The sequence below is a fragment of the Ornithodoros turicata genome, chromosome 4 (genome assembly GCF_037126465.1).
Source record: "Ornithodoros turicata isolate Travis chromosome 4, ASM3712646v1, whole genome shotgun sequence".
NCBI classification, from domain to species: Eukaryota; Metazoa; Arthropoda; class Arachnida; order Ixodida; family Argasidae; genus Ornithodoros; species Ornithodoros turicata.
The window spans coordinates 54,676,118-54,697,797 of record NC_088204.1 but is presented as its reverse complement, the minus strand read 5'-3'; the positions used below and the strand labels follow the sequence as shown (position 1 = coordinate 54,697,797).

Below are 21,680 nucleotides of genomic sequence, written 5' to 3'. Positions count from 1 at the left end.
CGGCCAAGGCTCAAAAATGTCTAAAGAAGTCGGCCCAGGCTGATAAATGTGAGAGGGTATGCGCGCACGCAACCCCCCACCCGCCGATAAGCGCAGGGACAACCCTCCGCACACGCGCCGCGCGATGAAAAATACGCGCAGGGCTCAGGGCAGGGGCGCCGTAGTTTGGACCGCCCGAAGCATCGACCCCGCCTCCTACTACTTATAGATAGGGTTCGTGGTTTTCGGCATTTTCCGAAAAATGCCGGAAAGCACCCCCCGAATGATTTTTTTCAGATTCGGAATATTCCGAAAAAATCCGAATTTCTCGTATCTTGACAGCTGACATTCCTGGAACCGCAAAGGGAAATCCCCTTGGAATCTCCCGTTGTCGACTATTTCTCGAGCGTGGTATTATCTTCGGGCTGTGCCCTGGCCTCAGCTCTGTTGTGCGGTCCGTGACCGCCTTTTGGCAGCACACGTACTTAGTGACACACCTATCTTTAGTGAATTTACTATTCAGAACCTTTGTAGTCTGTTGTTGTCCGGTTAAAAAGGGATCACGCGTGTACGGAGCTCCCAAACGGTTTCAAAAGCCGATCGCTGATCCCCTGCCCTAGCCTTCTAGTTCATTTTTGTGTTCTTTGTATTCCTCTATCTACTCCCTTCCAGTTACGACTTGGAGTGACCCTTGTTTCCGTTCGTGAGGCACTTCAAGGCACTTCGAGGCACTTCACTGTATGAGGACTTATTCTTATTTGTTCTACGAGATGAATCTCGTATGGAAAGCGCGAGTTTTTCGAATATGCTGTATGCCCTGCCCCTCAGGCGGATATATCTCCTATTCAGTTTTGGACGGCCCGTTCCAGCACATGGCCTTTGTTATCGCAGTGCGCCTTAAGCATACTGGCTATTCCTGTTTCTAGCGCTAATGTTGAGCGCGCGTTCTCTAAACTGCGTGTTATTAATCGCAAGGAGCGAGCCGCTATGACAGATGCGAGCATGATGATGTACGCTTGCATCTATTACAACAAGAGGTAGTCTCCTTGTTTGCTGGTTTGGCACAGGCAATAAAAGACATTGTTAATGAAACCATGAATCGATTCACTTCTTTTCGGTTCGTTGTTACCTTCGCGCGCAAAATAGGCTTTCCTTCATGCGAAATAAATAGATGCCCGTATTCGGACATTTATTTTTTGGGCGGAATATAGATGCCGAAAAAATCCGATTTATAGTCCCCCATATAATTGCCGATAAACACCCCCCGAATTGGGTTGAAAATAAATGCCGAAAACCACAAACCCTACTTATAGATTATCATAGCTATGTAGAACTTTTGTACAAACTTTGTGTTTCCTCATATCAACCTCTGTGAAGTAGGGTTGGGTCCTTTGGCTACCAGGGGTAAACATCCCATCTCATCATAACTTCTCTATTTATTGTTGTTGTCGTACATGCTTCCGAATTTCGAGATATACAGAGAAACTCTTTCATTAAATGCAATACATTAATCATATGTATTGCTCTCAGTCTATTCTTAACTTGCTATTTTCTTTTATTTTATGTTTCCAGCGATTTGACCACACATTTGAATCACACATCACAGGCACAACTGCTAGCTCACACCTGTCGCACTTAGTCTAAATTGTATTATGCTGCAGAAGACGAAAGTTGAGGGAGTTCAGAACAGTCCCCTTGTGATTTGTAGTTGTTGATCGCAAACTTTTCCGAAGTTCAGCAGCAGGCACTTGTGTTTCCGTTCGACAAACACTAATCTCCATCTTGCGTTTCTTCCCCTTTTTTTTTCTTTCGTCTAATAAATATATCCCCCCCTCCATCTTTCCTGCGAAGAAAGGACTAGTGAACGAGTTACTCTTCTTGTTGCAATCTGGAATGATATGCTTGGTTTAACAAACGAACAAAAGCTTTCCTTGCCGTACGAATTATTTTGAGTGCCAGATACCCAGCGCTGTCTCCGATCGGCTTCCCTATTTTGGCCGGGGCAGTGCCAGTGCCGTGTATTACGGCTTTGGCCCGGGGAAGCGAGGGGGGTATATTTATTAGACCAATGGAAAAAACGGGGGGGGGGGGGGAGTGGGGTAGCGGTGAAACTTCAGACACTTCCCAGTTTCGCTCGAGATGAAGAACCACCTGAATGCACTCTGTGTAGCGAACCGCTGTCGGTTTTACACAAACTCATCTCATCTCTATCCAGCAAGGCTATGCAGTAGTTCGCGTAAAACACATTTACCTTATAAAACTACGAGCACATGTCCACATGTGCATATTCCCCATCTCTCCGCGGCAAGAATCCCCAGCGACCGGCGCGCGGGTAGAAGCACTCACGTGACATAGGTTTAGGTTTAGGGTTGCCTATTCCCTTTTGAGTCAGGGCAGGTATCTTAGGATACCACAGGCTGGGTCAGGGCCGTCAGGAACGGTCCAGACTGTAGTCAGGGCTGCCTCTGGGATGTTTCGGGGCTCTCCGGGTTTTGGAATCCGTCGGGTCCGCTTCCGCTTCCGTTCGTCCATACGAAGGGGAGGCTTGTGGTGCTTGTTGCCTGGGGTCGATTCGATTGCGCAGGGCGCTCCTTGTTCGCCTTTCCCAGTTAGCCAGGTGGCGCTTGCATCTTTCACCGATGTCGCTGGCTTCTTCTGTATTTGGTGGGGCTTTTAGTCCAAGTGCCGTTGGTGTCTCTTGGTTTAGACGGGTTGACAGTGTCGCTGGGCATCGTTGCATTACGTGTTCGAGGTCCTCGCGCTCTTCCCCACATAAGATACAAGTGTCGTCTTGGTGGTCGAATAATTTTGATAGCCTTGAGCGGGTTAGGAGAGCGCCTGTTCGTGCCTGAAACAGGAGGCCACTTTGATGATCGCCTCTATACTGGTTATATGGGGCTGGTTCTTCCTTGTACTTGTTGTATAGATCCATACTTTGCTTTTTCTGGGTTTGTCTTTTCCAATGTTCGTTTTTTGTTTTCCGCATTTCTTCATTTACTTGTCCATGCCACGATATGATGGTATTGAATTTATGCCGATTGGTGCCCTGGCTATATTTTGAGTCGATACGGTTTATTTTTTTAATCCATTCTGTTTTTGTTCCTTTGTATCGCACGTGGTGGAAGATACGTTTGGCGTAGTTGGTCTCTGGTAGGTGACTGAGGCGTCCAAGATATCTGGTCTTTGAGCGCGCTTCTCGGAATTCAAAGCTGGACCATCCTGTTTCTCCTTCAATCGCAGCATTCGCTGTTGCCATGTTTCCTCCCAGAATCCACCTTCCAATTTCCCTTTGCTGTCGTTCCAATGAGTTGATCGTGTCGTTACGGTAACACAACACTTCATTGGCGTAAGTTGCGTTCGGGACGGCGACCGTTTTCCAAAGTAGAGTCCCTACGGTGTACGGATTATAGGAGTGTCGAGCGAGGTGCCAGACATGGCCTTTCCTTCTGTTGCTCGTTGTTAATATCCTTTTTTCATGTTCCTCTAGGTAGTTTGCTTGATTCTGTAGAGTTATTCCCAGGTATTTATATTGCTTAGTTTTCGAGATTTTGAAACCTTGGAGTGAGAAGGATTCGCTAGCGTCACTCTCTCTTCCAATCTTCATCCATTGCGTCTTTACCTGACTATATTTGATTCCGGCGGGCCGTGCTTCTTTTGTACAGATGTCTAGGAGGTGTTGTAAATCTTCTGATGATTTTGTTATGAGCAGGATATCGTCCGCGAAAGCAAGTACTGGGATGTTAGTTTCGATCAGTTGATTTGTTGTATTCATAGTGGATATCTTGATGCCTTTGTTACTGTTCTGAAGTTCTTTCAGGAGTTCGTCAAGGAAGATGTTGAAGAGCGTTGGAGATAGTGGACATCCTTGCTTGAGGCCCACGGTTTGCTGTATTTTCTGTGATTGGATGTTCTCTAATTTATACGAACAGAAGCAGCCTGTGTACATATCCCTGAGTAGTGATACTACACTGTCCGGGAGTCCGATCTTTCGTAACTTTTTCCAAAGGTTTTCGTGAGGGATCGCGTCATACGCCTTTTCTAGGTCAAGAAAGGCCAGATATAGCTCGTCTCCCGATTTCTGGAAGAGCTCCATGAGTTGGGTCAGGATAAACAAGTTATCGCTACCCCTTCTGCCGTTCCGGAATCCGTTTTGCGATTCGCCTAATTTGCTGTCACATACCTTTGCTAGTCTTTCGTTTATGATGGCTGCAAATAGCTTTGCGACATTACTTTGGAGTGTGATGGGGCGATAGGAGTTCAAGTCTTCTTTTGGTTTACCTTGCCGTTTGTGAAGCAGCTTCACGGTGCTGTGCTTCCATTCTTCTGGTATGAGTTGAGTTTCTAGTATATTATTGAATATCTTCCTTAGGTTTTCCCTAGCGTTGCGGTCCATAGCCTTCAACATTTCATTCGGTATTCCGTCGGGGCCGGGAGCTTTCCCCTGTATTAACTTGCCGATGTGTCTTGATAGTTCCTGTTCCCCTATTGGCCTTAATATGTCTTCGCTGTGGTCTAGTTGGTGTGGTTGGTCTACTGTGAGGCTGTCTTGGTCGATAGTCCTTTTATGCATTTCCTCTTGCTGTTGCGTGAAATATGTTGTCATGTAGTCTTCCATATCTTCTTTTTGTGTCAGGGTATGTCCACTTTGACTGTTTCGCAGGGTGACGTCTGCGTTTTCTTCTTGTTGGGGGTTTAATTTTTCTATATATCTCCAAAACATTTTCCCATCCTTTCTTCCCGATGATTTGATTTCAATTTCTACTGATTTATAGTGCTGTTCTATCTTAGATGCTATCAAGTGTTTGGTTTTTGCCTGTTGACTTGCATACGCTTCCTGTTCGGTTTGAGTATTGTCCTTCAGTTTGGCTGCTCTTCGCCATAGTCGGCATAGCCGTTTCCTTTCCCGTATGGCTTCTAAAATTTCCTTGTCGCACCACGGTTGGGTCCGTTTTCTTTTGGTCCCCTTTAGTCCTCCACGTGTCCTCCCTAACGTGTCTTCGGCGGCGCTCTCAATGAGTCGAATAAAATCGGTGTAATCTGCGGGTCCTTGTGCTTCGAGTGTCGCCTCTAGTTTTTTGGTGAACATTAGCATTTTTTCTTCATTCCCTGTCTTCCATCTTGATTCGCTTTTTCGTGTCGGCGTTCGACTTTGTGTGGGCTGATTGGGTGTTTGCAGGGTTATTTTGATCCGGTTATGGTCGCTTGCACAGCTATGTTGTTTTTCTTCGTCTATGTGAATTTTCTGGATGGGTAAAAGAGATTGTTGCCACCGATCGCAGGCCAATGCGTAGTCAATGCTTGTTTCCTGGAGGCCCCTACTCCACGTTATTCGTCCTTGGCATTTTTCATGGAGGTTCAATATTTCCAAGCCGTGCTTGGTTAGTATCGCCCGGAGATGCTCTGCTCTGGTTTCCTTACCATCTAATTCCGTGATGTGGCAGTTGAAGTCGCCAAGTAGCATTATTGGAGCATCAGGGCGCACCTGTTTGAATGTTGCTATGTCTTGTATGAGACACTTACAAATATGCTGATTCCATTCTGGGTCTTCATTGGCCGTCGCCATATACACCACTCCGACGTAGATTGTATGTTTTTGAGCTATCCTAAATTCTGCCCACATGTGCTCGAAACAGTTCTGCCTGGATGTTACTTCGGCGATGTCCTTACTATACATGATCCCGATTCCTCCACCCTTCTTTTCTGTTTGTTGCCTGTTGACTCCTATCCAGCCCCATTTAGGGTCGAGGAGTGGTTCGTCCTGGTTTCGGAGATGGGTTTCTGTTACGGTGTATATTGCTATATCTTCTTTCCCGGCATTGAGCTCCAATTCTGTCCATTTTAGTCTGCTCCCTCCTTGTAGATTCAGCGTTGCGATGTGGATGCTGTTAGGGGGTATCCGAGTTCTTCTCTTTCTGTTTTTGTGACTTGTTAGTATGGTCGTGGGGGTTGGCGATATCGTGCGTCCATGATTGTTCTCCTTGGGTGCCACTGTTGGGGTCCCCACCTCCTCGCGTGGTATGGGGTCCAGCTGGTTCGCTGCATTGGCATATGAGGTGGCTGGTAGTACTCGCGCCGCATTTGTCTGCTTCTTACGTTGGTGATTTCTACTTCTAAAAAATCATCAATCTTTTGCGCGATTAGTTGCGCCACCCTTTCACTCCCCTCCGGCGAGAAGTGTATATCCACTATTCCTGACGATTCTGCTGTCCTCAGGATATGGTAATTATTCAAGAAGAGCATCCGGGGCGCTGAGTGGCACACGGTTTGCATGTTCTTGTTCACCTGTCGGATTTTTGCTTGTACTTCCTGTCCTCTTTCTTTCGTAAATGGGATGGAACAGATTCCTATGGTCCCGTTTGGGTGGTCTTCCAGCCACTGGTTCCCTATGTTGGTCAACGCTGATGTTATTTGCTCTGGTTCCTGGACATATGACGTTCGCCGAGAGGCGGAGCCCGTGACTCGAACTATGGCGGCCATACTCGAACTACAGCCGATGAAAGATGTATTTGTCCCTTCTATGTTGTTCCAGCCTCAGAACATCAGTTCTCTCATGTACAGCCGAAAAGAGTCTCCCGCTTGTTTGGGGACATGTAACAATCACTGATCTCGATTGTAAAAGGCTGGATCGCGGATAGGGAGCGCGAGCGTGAAGAAACCGGCCGCCATCTTACTGTACCCACAACAGTCGCCGCAGCGATCATGGCAACTTCTTGCAATTACGGTCGTACCAACCGTACTGGCAAGGTTACAGGGCCTAAATTTATACAGATGAGTCACTCTTCATCAAGGAATAAATAGGCGTCCATTCTGTATATTTAGTTGCCCATTATGAAGTGTTTTTTTGCCCAAAACGAGCACTGGATGCAGGTTGCTTGATCGTTCTTCCGACGTTCAATCGAGCACACTTGCATTTTACCCGGCGGCAAATACAGTTTGAGTACATAATATGCTTGAAAGAACATGTTACACTACACAGGTGGTGTTGTCATCAATATATGTGCAAGCACTCGAGCGCTTTTTTGCATGCATCGCTTGCATGGTACACGGTGTTCTCTGCGGAAGCAAGTGCACATTCATTTCTTTGAATTACCTTCGCGCACAAGTTCGGTATTACGTCATAATTAGGGTTTGTGGTTTTCGGCATTTATTTTCAACCCAATTCGGGGGGTGTTTATCGGCAATTATATGGGGGACTATAAATCGGATTTTTTCGGCATCTATATTCCGCCCAAAAAATAAATGTCCGAATACGGGCATCTATTTATTTCGCATGAAGGAAAGCCTATTTTGCGCGCGAAGGTAACAACGAACCGAAAAGAAGTGAATCGATTCATGGTTTCATTAACAATGTCTTTTATTGCCTGTGCCAAACCAGCAAACAAGGAGACTACCTCTTGTTGTAATAGATGCAAGCGTACATCATCATGCTCGCATCTGTCATAGCGGCTCGCTCCTTGCGATTAATAACACGCAGTTTAGAGAACGCGCGCTCAACATTAGCGCTAGAAACAGGAATAGCCAGTATGCTTAAGGCGCACTGCGATAACAAAGGCCATGTGCTGGAACGGGCCGTCCAAAACTGAATAGGAGATATATCCGCCTGAGGGGCAGGGCATACAGCATATTCGAAAAACTCGCGCTTTCCATACGAGATTCATCTCGTAGAACAAATAAGAATAAGTCCTCATACAGTGAAGTGCCTCGAAGTGCCTTGAAGTGCCTCACGAACGGAAACAAGGGTCACTCCAAGTCGTAACTGGAAGGGAGTAGATAGAGGAATACAAAGAACACAAAAATGAACTAGAAGGCTAGGGCAGGGGATCAGCGATCGGCTTTTGAAACCGTTTGGGAGCTCCGTACACGCGTGATCCCTTTTTAACCGGACAACAACAGACTACAAAGGTTCTGAATAGTAAATTCACTAAAGATAGGTGTGTCACTAAGTACGTGTGCTGCCAAAAGGCGGTCACGGACCGCACAACAGAGCTGAGGCCAGGGCACAGCCCGAAGATAATACCACGCTCGAGAAATAGTCGACAACGGGAGATTCCAAGGGGATTTCCCTTTGCGGTTCCAGGAATGTCAGCTGTCAAGATACGAGAAATTCGGATTTTTTCGGAATATTCCGAATCTGAAAAAAATCATTCGGGGGGTGTTTTCCGGCATTTTTCGGAAAATGCCGAAAACCACGAACCCTAGTCATAATGAGACCACGATTGTCACCTTTTTCCATGTACTGGTATTGTTTTGTGCCTTGGTTTGATTTGTGACAAAGAATCCTACGTAACGGTGGTGTGGCGCGACTTGAATAACGCCTTTGTGTCTGAGCTGTATCGTCAGCTTGTTACGATAGTAATAATTTGTAGCGTGTCGTGCTATTTGTAGCAGTTTTTAAGGCAAAAGTGGTCTCTCAATACAGGTTTCGTCATGAGGGCAACCCAGTGAATAATCTGTGCAGTGTGATACGGCTGAGTGTACAGGTAAGTATCACGTTCCTCATCCACTGGTTTCTACTTTACAGGAAGGAACAACCTCAGTGCACGCACTGTGGATAGCCTCTATCAGTTTTGCATATTTTCTTACATGTTCACATCAGAAACACACATTAGACTTTAGGCTCCTTCACCCAGCAATATAATAATTAGAGATTATAATTCTTTTTAGAAGAGTTCCCCATATTCTTTTTAGAATAGTTTTTAATCTTTTTAATTTTTAGAAGATACAGGGATTGTAAACCATGTTTTAAACTGATGTTTTAACATTTGTCCAATGCATTTATTAAACAACATATTCATTTTTAACTGGTTGCACCCAAACCAATGTTCTGATGTATTATTTCCTTTGTTGTCGATGCGCCATAAAAATTTGAATAACCATCATCAATGCAGGTTACCTCACAGCTGCCTTGACATACTCAAGAAATGGGTGCAGAACCTGCGTAATGCCCACAAACTTTGACTACCACAGCACCTCCAGAAAGTAAAAGCATATGTGTCACATGGGATTTTTAAAGGCATTCACAGTATATAATACCTTGTATGAACTGTTGTAGATCTAAGCAGCCTCTACAGTCCACTCTCAGAAATTGAAACATGTCAGGGAACTGTGATAATCGTTTCAGTTAATAGGCATGCACATATATGCTATAAGAAGAAATTTATTTATTGAGGACGCGTTTCTCTGGTACTGATGTTGTTTACATCTACCGTTGATCACATTAAATTTAAAATTCAGCATATATGAGAAAATATCAGGAGGGAAGTTTCTATTCTTTGCTCATTCCAACCTAAAATTGAGTGCTACAAATTTAGAGAGTGTACCTGTCCACTGTCATCCCTAAAATATATATTGTCATTGTAGGAAGGTCACAAAACAATAAATGTAGTCTTTTGCGACCTCCCTGCACGTTCATTGTATCCTGAAATGCATAAGTGCAAGAAATAAATGTTGAACTTGAAAAATGTATACTCTCTTTACTCATCATCAGTGATCTTCTTTACAAAAGCATATCGTGTTAGACTTTTTTGTTTACGCTTCACAGACAGGATACAAGAGGTCCAAAATGACAAAAGCACGACTGTTTCAAGCTCCAAATCGTTCTGTTGCAATTTGCAGACCATACGTGTGTAGTGCAAGAGGGCCCCTGCACATCAAAGGGTAAGATGGGAGTCATTAATGAAAGTGGTTCCTATGAGAGACTTCGATGCTGAAGAAAATTGTGCAAACTGCGGAAAGTGCCATAGAAGATCTCCAGAAAGCGTGTCTGGTCTCACAACGGTGCCCCTTTTAGATGACGATGATACTGATTGGTGTTTCAGATGTGGAGCTGCATTTTTTGTAACGTGCTCCACATAACAAGCATGACAAAGCCAGTGCAGGATGGACATTCAGTTTGGCACAACCGCGCCTGCAAATACGCAAAACAAATGAAGGAAGCAACAAACAAACATAGAAGGGCTGTATTTCAAAAAGAGAAGTCCTGTGTCTCAAGCAGGTGTCACCACTTCCTAAGTAAGTTAATTGATTAAGCTTACATCACTACCTGATTAACTGTTCTAAGGAGCGCGAACGAACTGCGTGAAGTAATTATTTGAGCTGCTTCGGTGTGTCCATATGTGCGAGGCATGGCACCCATGTCGTTCACTAAAAGACTCTTTCTGCGGCGATGCTTGATATAAATCATACTAAACGCATACACGGCTAAAACAACGGCTGAGAGTCTACAGAACGATATCTTTCTGTCATGCGAGTATATCTTTTCCCGGACCGTTCGTGACGGAACAATTTTTGTCAGAACGCAGCACAGGATATTATATACATGGTTGTTGTTAACCTCACATCGTTTCTTATAGAAATATTGGCTGGGAAACGTGCTGTAGTACAATTCCCAGCGCTGCACTTCAGTGACGGTCTAGTTTCGGAATGCAAAACATAACGTCATTAAGAATCGAAAAGCAGGGCACCTGCGAAACACTGTTAGGATACATCAGTATACTGGCACCTTACAAAATCGCGTGACGACAAACAATGATCAACGCCTGTAGCGCAATAAATACTCACAATCTCTGTTGCCTCCCATTGTTTCCAATGGGCACACACAGCGTTTTAGGGCCCACCAACATGGCTGCCCGAATGCGTACCTCTCTCCCACGAGCCCCTCTCCCATACGCGATCCAGCCTTTATACATAGAGATCAGTGCTTTATACATAGAGATCAGTGGTAACAATGTTGCTCGACGAATAGGCGATTGTTTCCCACCAGGCGTCGCACCGCGTCCTTTCACCGCAATTTCGGCAGTGATTAAAAAATATTTAGAATTCTCTGTCGCACATAAAATTTCGACTGTGGGTTTCTCTCGGCATAAGCTTTCAAATGCCGCTGCCGATATTAACAGCTTGCCTGTTGCTTTACAGTCAGGGGGGGGGGGGGGGTCGACTCGCTCAAAAAAGCGTGACCACACGGGAGCTGCCATCCGTTGGTCATGGAAGGCGTTGCCTTCCGTTGGCTGCTTCATTCCGCTAAACTTGACGTGCTCGTTTTCCTAAATTCATGACTTGCTATCTAAATTCGACGTACTATGTGCGTATCTCATATGTATTCGTTAAACAAATAAGCAGTTACTATTTTCCCACACATCACTTACTTGTGTGCTGCCGTTCGTTCGTCACTTTATTACTACGAAACTCGCCAGACCAGAGCATGTAATGGCGGGTGGTTTCGTTTTTGCCATTTCCGGTGCCCGTTGGTTCGCAGAGCAGCATTACAATGGCGGATTATCGTGTGTATTAATCTTTTGATTTCTGTTGCCTTCGGAAATACATGCCTACATTTGTTACGATGGGTAACGATTTATTGATTTCGCTCGCAAAGCATACAAACGCCACTTCAACACGTCATAGATGGTAAACATATTCATTCGTGTAGGTGGAATGCAAAGAGTTGCCGGTGTCGCAGGTAATCTCATGGATGTGATTCACGTTTGATATGACAACGTTTCTCTTGTGATTCCGATAGCACTACTCAATTCTGCACGTATCTCGAAGATTCGTGCGTACTCAACGCAATTACACGACTGGCCTCGCTTCCTACGGTGGACGCCGTTGCCTCCATCGGCTCGTTCCCCTGTTTGTCATACAGCGTGACTGCACAGCGTTGGCAACAAACGGAGCAGCTCCGCTGTAGTTAGGGGGCTGAAATTCGTCCACTAACACTGTCCATGACCAACGGATGGCTGCGCCCTGGCGGTCACGCTCGGGGATAGGAGAATCCCATTGACGGCGCGTCAAGTACGTTCTCTAGAGTCTTCCTATATTAACTCTATGTTTACAGTACCTTTAATTATGTGTCTTCTAACCAGGGCTGGAAGGCGACGCTCGTACAAATACAGAAAGAATATAGGACGACCCAGCAGCACATAATCCAAACTAGCCACACATACAGGGTGTCCCAGAAAACGTGTCATTGAATTATAATTAAAAAACTACGCCACCTAGAATCAAGCGGTTAACAGCATTTGTTCTTATTAGGTTTTCGCCACCTTTTGATGTGAATGTCATGTATCGTAAGTTTAATCATGTAAATGTTTCGGAACTGAACTTGAAAATTTGCCAAGTAAACGTCACTTTTTTACCCCAACTAGAGTCACTAAATAAGCTTATTTAGTGACTCTAACCCCAACAACATGAAGAGCGTGCCGAATTCACTCGAAGTCATGATAATTGACAGCGATATTCACGAGCTATCCCATCGGAAAAAATAGCCTAACATCATGCTTTTTTGAGTACCAGACCATAACGCGTGATGGCTTTTTGAGCATCGCTCTCAGTCCGACGAAAGGAGGTTCCAAAGCCAGCCCACAGAGTGATAGTAGAAAAAGTAAGAGCTCCTAAAATTGGGACAGGGAAAGCATTATCCCAGCGAAAGTCGTACGCGATAAGCCATGCCTGTGTTATCTCTTTCTGCGATGCCTTCCTTTCGTCGCACTGACAAAGACTGCGCTGAAAAATCCTGTGAGAGCTCCGTAGAGCATGACGTTCGGTTATCTTTTCCGATGGGAGACCTCCTGAATATCCCTGTCAATTATCATTAACTTGAGTAAATTAAGCACGCTCTTCACATTGGTGGGGGTGAAAAAGTGACATTTACTTGGCAAATTTCGGACTTAAGCTCGCAAAAATGTCAAAAACCCAATAAGAACAAATGCCGTTGACCGCGCATGACTCTACGTGGTGTAGTTTTTTATGATAATTCAATGACATGTTTTCTGGGACACCCTGTATACGACGAAGTAAGTGCCGACACGTTACACGTTGCATAATGTAAAAACCCCGAGACTAGGGAACACGAAGGGACAGACACAACACGAAGTCTCAACTTCCCTTCCCTTCGTGTTCCCTAGTCTCGGGGTTGTTACATTATGCATCATCTTCACCAACTCGCTTGCTTCCTAGCCATTTTTTCACGTTACACGTATTTATACAGTGCCCAGAACAAGATGACGCAAGGGAAAGACTGTCCCGGGCACTTCAAGCACTGGACAAAAGACCATTATCTTACTGTAAAGTAATGGGAAGATGGCCCACAAAAGAACAAGACACGAAGCCACTCAAGGCACAGTGTGTCTACCTAAAAGAAAGCCGCTACTAGCAGCCACATATCATATACCTCAAAACCAGCTAAATGAGATGGAGCTGCAGGCGCCCTTAGGGCAGCCACCCTGCTCCAAGTCATTCCCCCTTGTTTTCTTTTTTAGCAGTTAATTACTTCTACTACTAAGCAGTAAACAGTGCCCACAGTTATGGTAATGCCATATGTATAATACGCAGAAAGCTCACATCTAGTATTGCAATGTAGTCTCGTTCTCAGGCGAACACCCACACGGCCCACGCCAACACCACCTAGACTGCTGACTCGTCGACGTGACGTAACAACCAGGGAAAGGTAATGGTAACGAAAACAGAAATGGTATGGTATTACAGAAATTGGAGATGGTAACGCTAACGGAAACGGAAACACATACCACGATTCTCCATTACCGGGAACCGAAACGGAAACGAAAATTATCGTCCGGTTACCGGTATTGAATTCGGGTAATTGCTATTCCTGTTGTGCGATGACATTTGAGTGACATTCCATTTTATTTTTGCATTTCGATGACTCCATTCCTTGTAATGCTCTAAATACTACACATGAGCATGTAGACAAAGCGCAACATTGGATCTCGACGGTGCTTCCCTCGCTTACCTCGGTCCAGTGCTCATAACTCTATGACATCAACATATGACTAGACTCCACCATAGCACGAGGATGAAAGCGTATGATTTTATTTTATTTTTTTACTTCTTTTGAATTTCACCGTGGCTATGGCAGTATTATTTACTACTGAGAGCATCCGCTTGCGACATTGGATGAAGGTTAGCCCATCTTGAGTTGCTGGCCTCTGAGTGACTTGTGACTAAGACATGTTCCTACATTTTAAAACAAATCTTGCAAAATGTGCGCGTCCCAGCGACGTAAAATTACTCGTGTAGTGTGTACGTGTGACACTGCATGAAGCAGCACTTGGGCGAAACAGGGTGCTGACAGAGCCGGACCGGCTGTTCTCCCCTGCTCTGTAACAGCCTTTCCATTACCGGATACAGTAACGGAAACGAAATAGAAAGGCTGCCATCAGAAACGGATAACGGAAACGAAAATATAGCGGTAACGAAAACGGCAACGAAAATACGTCTGTTACCCTTCCCTGGTAACAACTATGAGCCAGCTAATCAGGACCGTGTTTTCAACAGTGGTAACGAATCACGAATGAGCTTTCAGAAGTCGTAAACATGGAGACGAACCACCGTCGTCTGCGAGGTGTGATTGAATGTCCCCGCGTTGTAAACGGTCCCATATCTTTCTCAAGATTGGTTTTATGGAACGTGTGTTGCACTTCTTGTTCACATATTAATTCGAGTGTACAGGTTCCAAGTTTGCGAGTTCTTGAATTCGCAGAACGGCGAATCGCTGTAGCAGACGAATTCTGACTTTATATGTCCACGTAGCGAAGGAGGGAGGAGGTAATAAGCAAGCCTTCTGTATGTAGGTGGCGTTGGCACAGCTCTCCGTTTGCTCACTCACTTGCCACATTGAGCATGAGTGAGCATCCTCCTGCGTGAGTTTTGCCGGGGTATGGGTTTGGCTGGATAAGGTAAGCCGGCATCAGCCCCATCTTATCATCGTATCTCTATTTGTGTGTGTGTGTGGATAAGGTAACTCTTCCCCCTTCTGTGTTGTGTCGGCGTGGTGCAATAAAATTTTCTTTATTTCAGTAGTAGCTTCAACTTATTGTCTCTGTCCTTGTCTTTTGCTATTTTCAGTTCTAATATCCGTTGACCACCTACCCCAGGGATTTCCCTACACCCTCCCTGCATTTTTGCACCCCCCCCCCCCCTTGAACTTTCTGAGGTGACCCCACCCAGCTCGGCCACCAACACGTTCTGGTAGTGAGTCGGGCGCAGCGAATTACATCCTGTACTGTCAAACTTGGGCTGTAGGACCACAGTCATGCAGATGATCGTACCATGCATTTGTCCAAAACCATTTGAAAGTGACTGTTCAATGCATGTATTGCGCGCATATACGAGCAAAAACGCGTGCGGGCACGCGTACTCAATGTGGATCATCAAGAACCATTTGCGCCCAACTCAATCAAGCGAGGTATTCTGCTTTTTTCGTCTTAGCTTTTCACCGTTCGTTGCTGCATGGTATTCATTGCGCTTCGTGAGACAAGGTGCTAGTCTTTTTTCTTTGTTGGTCGTGTGATTATGCATCTTAATGTTAGGTACTGTAAAGCAGCACCGATCAAATGTCATTTAGTGTGGCTATTCGATAGTCCAAGCCACCAGGACAAAAACTGCGCAAGTTTCATTCCAATCGACGGTGCAATTAATTAGAAAATTACAATTAAAGATTACGGAGAACACTGTACTAGGTATTGGAAATGAATCCGTACTCCTGACACGTACGGGGGCAACCACATTGCATGCGTATAACACCCGACATAAAATCCGCCCCTGCAATCCACACAACGATCCACATCAGGATAAACGGATAAGCGAACTGAAATGAAATGTTGAGCCGTTGAAAAAAATGTGTCAGACGTTCAAGAAGCCAGACAGCGTCGGGACTTGTTTGTTCACAGAGGTTCACAGAGAGAGTTTGTTCGTTCGAGAGAGGCCGCGAACAGAAGGAGCGCGCAGGCGCAGCAGAGAAGTAGGGAGAGCCTCCATCGAACAGCGGCCAGCGCTGGGTTACTTCGCAAAAAACACTGTTGTTTCGGAATGCACAGGTAAACAGGAAAACTAATAATACGGTTATTAAAATAACGAAGTTCCGATGTAATAGTGTGTAATTCCAATTTTCAGTGTTGCACGTTGTACAGGGGGTTGTTTGACACCAGGCGTCGCACCGCTGCACTACGCCGCATCTTTCATGGCAAATTAAAAATATTTATAGTGCGCTGTCGGTCGTATGGTTCCTCATATGGTATTTAGAAGCAACAAAGTATCTAGTCACATCACCGGCATATCATGCTTGTCTACTGCTTTACAGTACCTTTAATGTTGAAATGCCGTTCATAATGAATCTGTATTCTAATGTACTGTGTTCTAACGTAATAACATGTACAAATAACACGGGAAAGCTGTGCAGATATGTCACCATTGCGCCACGATTCTTTCCGTGTCTAAGAAAAATTCCGTAAGATGGAACCTTCGCCAAGCATACCCCCCCCCCCCCCCCCTTGAAATCTCGGCACCCCCCCTAGCAGTGAACTTTTGGGGTAATCACTGATACCCTGATGTGACACTCGATAAGGTAAGCCCACGTCTAGCGTTACGATTTCTGGTAACGGAGAGGAAGATATTTCGGTTTCCGATAGCAAGGCCCGCTTTGCAGGTGGAACATCAAATATGGGTTTCAGTCAAGAGGAGGGGGAGTCCCCTGCGTCGGCCCCAAGTCATGCCATGTAAATATGAAATGCATCCGTGTGAACCTGTCTTCCAAGTAGAAAATCGACACCGCAGATACCGAATCTTACCCGGTCTATGACATCAAGGCAGGCATCTAAAGAGACAGGAGGACGGGGTCACGTGTTTTCGAGAGCCAACCAGAATAGCCGATGCTCCTCTGACATTAGAGCTTGTACATACAACGATGGAAACTTTCCATCATCGTATATGTACAAAGCTCTGATGTGTGAGGAGCGCCGAGCACAGGGTGGGAAAAAAAAAAGAAAAGAACACGGAGACATGTACAAATTGAAATGTGGCAGTCGTTGAAAAATCCAGACAGCGGCTGGTCTCAATTGCCGGTCGATTAACCAATTACGCTACGCTGGCATCTACTCCTTTCCGACGACCTATCAAGGGGCCTTATTCAACTAAAGGGACACTCTGCACATTCTCTTTCCATTTCTTCTTATACGAGGGGTGTTCAAGTCAAACCGGGACTTTCTGTCTCCTGAGTGTACAAATGGTTCGCGCTACTTCTTTTTCGTCATTTTCACACGCGACAGGCCTCCGCGTTCACCACGTGGTGGTCCAAAGTTTGTGCAAGGCAGTAGACACGTGCTGGACAAGATGGCCGACAACGAGATGAGCGCGCACATCGAACAGCGAATTGTCACGAAGTTTCTCGTGAATGAAGGCGTAAAGTCATTTGAAATTCACAGAAGACTTCAGGGTCAGTATGACTACGATACACTTAGCCGCAGCAAAGCGTTTGAGTGGTGCAAACGGTTCCGAGACGGCCGTGCATCAGTGCAGGACGATCCCGGCCGGTGCGGCTCAGAGCCAAGTGTCAGGGTTCCTGAGAACATCCAACTTGTGGAGCATCTGACCCTCAAGGACCGACGGATAACACGTCTCGAACTGGCTCGAAAGACGGACTTTTCTATGGGAACGTTGAACACTATCATTCACGAACACCTCCAGCTTCGGAAAGTTAGTGCCCGTTGGGTCCCGAGGCAGCTATCCGTGTTTGACCGGCAGAGAAGACTGGAAATCTCCCAAGAGCTAAGGTACCGTCCCGTCACTGAAGGACAGCTGTCCCTTGATCGGATCGTCACGTGCGATGAAACGTGGGTGCACCATTTCACTCCTGAGTCTAAACGTGCATAAAAACAGTGGAAGCATCCGGGCTCGCCAGCTCCTAGGAAGTTCCGAAGCACCCCGTCTGCGGGTATCATGGCCACGGTTTTCTGGGACAAGGCTGGCGTTGTTCATGATGATTTTCTGCCCAACGGTACCACCATCAATAGTGCATATTACTGCCAGATTCTCAGGGATGTGGATAAGGCGCTGAAGCAAAAGCGTCCGGGCCTCATCACCAAAGGAGTCCTCCTCCTACAGGACAATGCACGCCCGCATACCGCACATCTCACGACACGCACCTTACAGGAACTTGGCTGGGAGTTGCTGCCACATCCCCCTTACAGTCCAGGTCTCGCCCCCAGCGATTTCCATCTCTTCGGGCCACTGAAGGCGTTCCTTGGAGGCCGCCACTTCAGCTGCGACGACGAGGTCAATAATGCGGTCCAATCATGGCTGCTACGCGCCAGTAAGGATTTCTACGCTGCTGGCGTCCAAGCCCTCGTGAAACTCTGGGACAAGTGCATTAGTGCAGCTGGAGATTACGTTGAAAAATAAAATTAATTTCTCGCCTGTAAGTTCATTTTACTTTTGCGAAAAATGAAAAGTCCCAGTTTGACTTGAACACCCCTCGTATATACACACATACGTGCACAACACACGTACGAGGTGTGTTGTGCATGTATGTGTGTATAAGACGAAACGTGGGAGAGAATGTGCAGAGTGTCCCTTTAGTTGAATAAGGCCCCTTGATAGGTCGTTGGAAAGGAGTAGATGCCAGCGTTGCGTAATTGGTTAATCGACCGGCAGTTGAGACCAGCCGTTGTCTGGATTTTTCAACGACTGCCACATTTCAATTTGTACATGTCTCCATTTTTTTTACCCACCCTGAGTGATCGGCGTCAAGTCCCCATGCGCAGTAGCGTCACCCCCCCCCCCCCCTCCAATAATGGATCTCTTTCCATATCAGGGGCAACGCCATAAATAACATCAATACACAAGACACAGACAAAAAAAAAAGAAGAATCACTTGCTCGCAGAAGGTGTCACCGCCCGCAGAGAAAGAGGGGAATGAGTGGTACTCTGCTAGCTCCGTGCCTGCCACTGGGTTGAAAGCCTGACCCTAAACTAAGAGCTCCGCCACGTTCCGTATTCTTATTCCCTCCATTTTTCCCACACGCGGCTCCACGCCCGACCTGGGCTGAACCGAACTCGAAAATTTCATGGCCTACACGGCCCGTACCAGAGTACCGACTAAGATTTTTTAGTCCATTAATGGATGTTCTATTTGGTCGATGTATTTATGGATTAGTTGCTCCGATGTGGCAAAGAAAGGAGGATGCTTCTTTCATCTCCGCTGTTCTGACTTTCATGCAAATATGCCCTTCAGTGCTGAGGTCATCCATTGTTTTCGTGAACATTACTTTCTTCTTTTGGGTCTCAGCTCAGCCAGCCTTCATCGAAAAACGCTGCGGTTTCGACAGCCAACCTCAATGGAGCGAATGTACAGCGAAAAAAGCGACGAACTTCGCTTAGCGTCGGACGCTCTGCACGAGGCGTCAAACATGTGAGCGTCTGCAAGCAATCTCCCAGCGTCCACGATTCCGGAAGCGTGGTAGTGCTGGTGAAAGGCCCTTGTGGATCCCATAGAGCTGGGCAACGTCACATGGCCTGGGGGAATGTGCGTCCTGGGCCGACATATGTCTAAAAGCGTCTGAGGAAAAAACCCAGACAACACGGAAACGTCAACTGCGTATGAACATATGAGGCCGAGATGGCTCTTCCGCTACCAACCTCCGCCACCCAGCTACGCTGCCTAATTGTCGTCTGCTCAGTGGTTCAGCATTGCTGGCCATGTCACGGCGAGACTGGGAGGTACCCGGGTTCAAATCCCGGTGCCAGCTGTGCTGCCTGGGGTTTTTCCTCAGACACTTCCAGTCAGACATATGTCGGCAGACTTCTCTTGGAAGTCAGCCCAGGACGCGCACTCTCCCAGAGCGTTAGTCATGACGTTGCCACCTCTATGAGGCGAGCTCTTTCAGAAGCACCACCTTGTCGACGAAAGGAAAGTTAGGGAGCAAGCGAGCTGGTGGTGTCGTCCACCTTGTCGTCTGCTCTCGTGAGTCGTCGTCGCCTTCTTGCTATGGGGTGCAATCGCGTCTGCTTGCTGTCTCGGCTACTGCACCGCTAGAACGCGTTCTAGAGGCGTAGAAGGCGTTCTCTGTCAAGAAGCATGTTTCCCTTTCGCAGTATTGAATATGCCCAAAGACATATTCAATACTCAATATATCGCAGTTTTTTTAGCAGATGTTGGATTTAGTTGCAAAAGTTGTTTAGCTTTCATTACCCTGGCAACAGTAACATAAGAGCAAGACCATCCATCCATTCATCCACAAATCCACTTTCCGACGCCGTCTGCTAGTACTTCGTCCCATGGACCTGGGCCCGTTTGCATAAAAGTTGAGTACGAGACTCGTACTCAACTCGCGGGAAGCGCTGCCAAAACTTAAAGCTCAGCTCCGCCGATTTTCGACTGCGACAGAATGGAGCCATGCTTGGGCTGTGCGTTCGTTTCCGCACAGGGAGCATACATGTGAAAAATTTTCACCCATTTGTTTGTAGTTTTTAAGAAAACAATTTTTTTAATTTCCCTGGCACGGCGGTCCTGTGGTCGGCAAACCCTGACCAATCCCGGCTTCGTCCTGGCTTAGCTGCGCTCGTGGCTTGGCTAGCGCCAAATCGTCGATGCGATGGCGGAGATCTATGGGCGAAGGTGAATGTTTTGGGTGTGTTCCGTGATAATTGCTGTCGTTAATAGCCTCAAAGATAGTTTTGCCGGTCTTCTTTAACAAGCCTTACAGGATGGCCTCGTTGTGCAACGACGGCCGTCGTGAGCGGACATTCTGTGCCCGCACTGTGCTTCATGCTACCAACAAGACCTAACACCTAACGTGTGACGTACACTTACGCATTCTCAATAGCTTTGGGAGCGCACTATGCGCGGACTTGCTGCGCGTGCAGAAAGCACCACCAAAGCTATTGAGAACGAGAACGTGCTCGAACACGAAGTATTCCTTATAAGAAACATGATAATACGGTGCGGTGGTCCCCGATAGCTCGTGACAGCTATTTCAGCACGATACAGCGGTGTAAACACAAACTGGTTGCCAGGCAGAGCTGGCTAGGTGTGGCTATCCAATCCGCGCAGTTCCAAGTATGACGTCACAAGTGGAACCGCCGCCCGGTAGTTTTTCTCAAATTTCTCACGAAGGAGTATGGAAATTTGGAAAGCAATGTGCGTTTATGAATGAAGTTGGGACCACGGTTCTGAATATCACAACGTCTTCATACTTTCGGAACAGCAGCGGAGCTGCACTTTAAGGGACTCGTTCTCAAGTTTTATGCAATCGGGCCCGGTGCCGGCGAACCGCTGGCGACGGAACGCGCGGGCAGTTTCCCGCGCGAACTTCGTTGCAAAAAAGTTGCTCCATGCAGGTTGGCCTTTACAGTGTCGTGGCACTGGGCCCCGTCAGTGTAGGGGCCCTGTCCAAGACCGGTAATATAAAAAGCTTAACCCGGCCCGGACGACAACAGGCCGGGCTTCTGGATAAGCCCGTGCAGTTCTGTTGGGAGTTCTCTGCCTTGCAGCTTCTTTGACTTCGGTAGTGAGATTTGGTTGCGGACCTTCCGAACACGCGTGTGCATTTTCCTCTTTGGCGATATATGCACAATTCGCGATAACGAACCCATTCCTGTTCCCAGAGCTGCCTGCTCCACGGCACCACCAACGCCATCATTTCTGTCGTGATTTTTTTTTTTTTTTTTTCTGCAAAAGACTATCGGGCTTGATTAACGGTCAAGAGCATCTATTACACCACGCTGGTAGACTCGTTTTTCGCTTGCAACATTTTTGTGCCTTTCTGTCCGAGCAACTTGCTGCCGATACGGCAGGCATGCAGACCGCTCTTCCAACTAGCGTTGAAGTACACTCGGGAGCTCGGGCCGGCCCCCGATACCTAACGTGCACCTCGAGACGATCAGCACAGCCACATAGGAGGAGGATGGCGCGG

The 21,680-nt window shown here is 46.6% G+C and overlaps 2 long non-coding RNA genes across 2 annotated transcripts; both read left to right on the top strand.

Annotated features, from left to right (window-relative positions):
- Positions 1-11,241: 11,241 nt before the first annotated feature.
- On the top strand, positions 11,242-11,960 carry LOC135393201 (uncharacterized). Its single transcript, XR_010422528.1, has 3 exons — positions 11,242-11,434; positions 11,495-11,766; positions 11,838-11,960. It is a non-coding gene; the product is annotated as an uncharacterized LOC135393201 (long non-coding RNA).
- Positions 11,961-12,225: 265 nt separating this feature from the next.
- On the top strand, positions 12,226-15,864 carry LOC135391565 (uncharacterized). The gene is made up of 3 exons (XR_010422046.1): positions 12,226-13,420; positions 14,565-14,669; positions 15,663-15,864. It is a non-coding gene; the product is annotated as an uncharacterized LOC135391565 (long non-coding RNA).
- Positions 15,865-21,680: the final 5,816 nt, after the last annotated feature.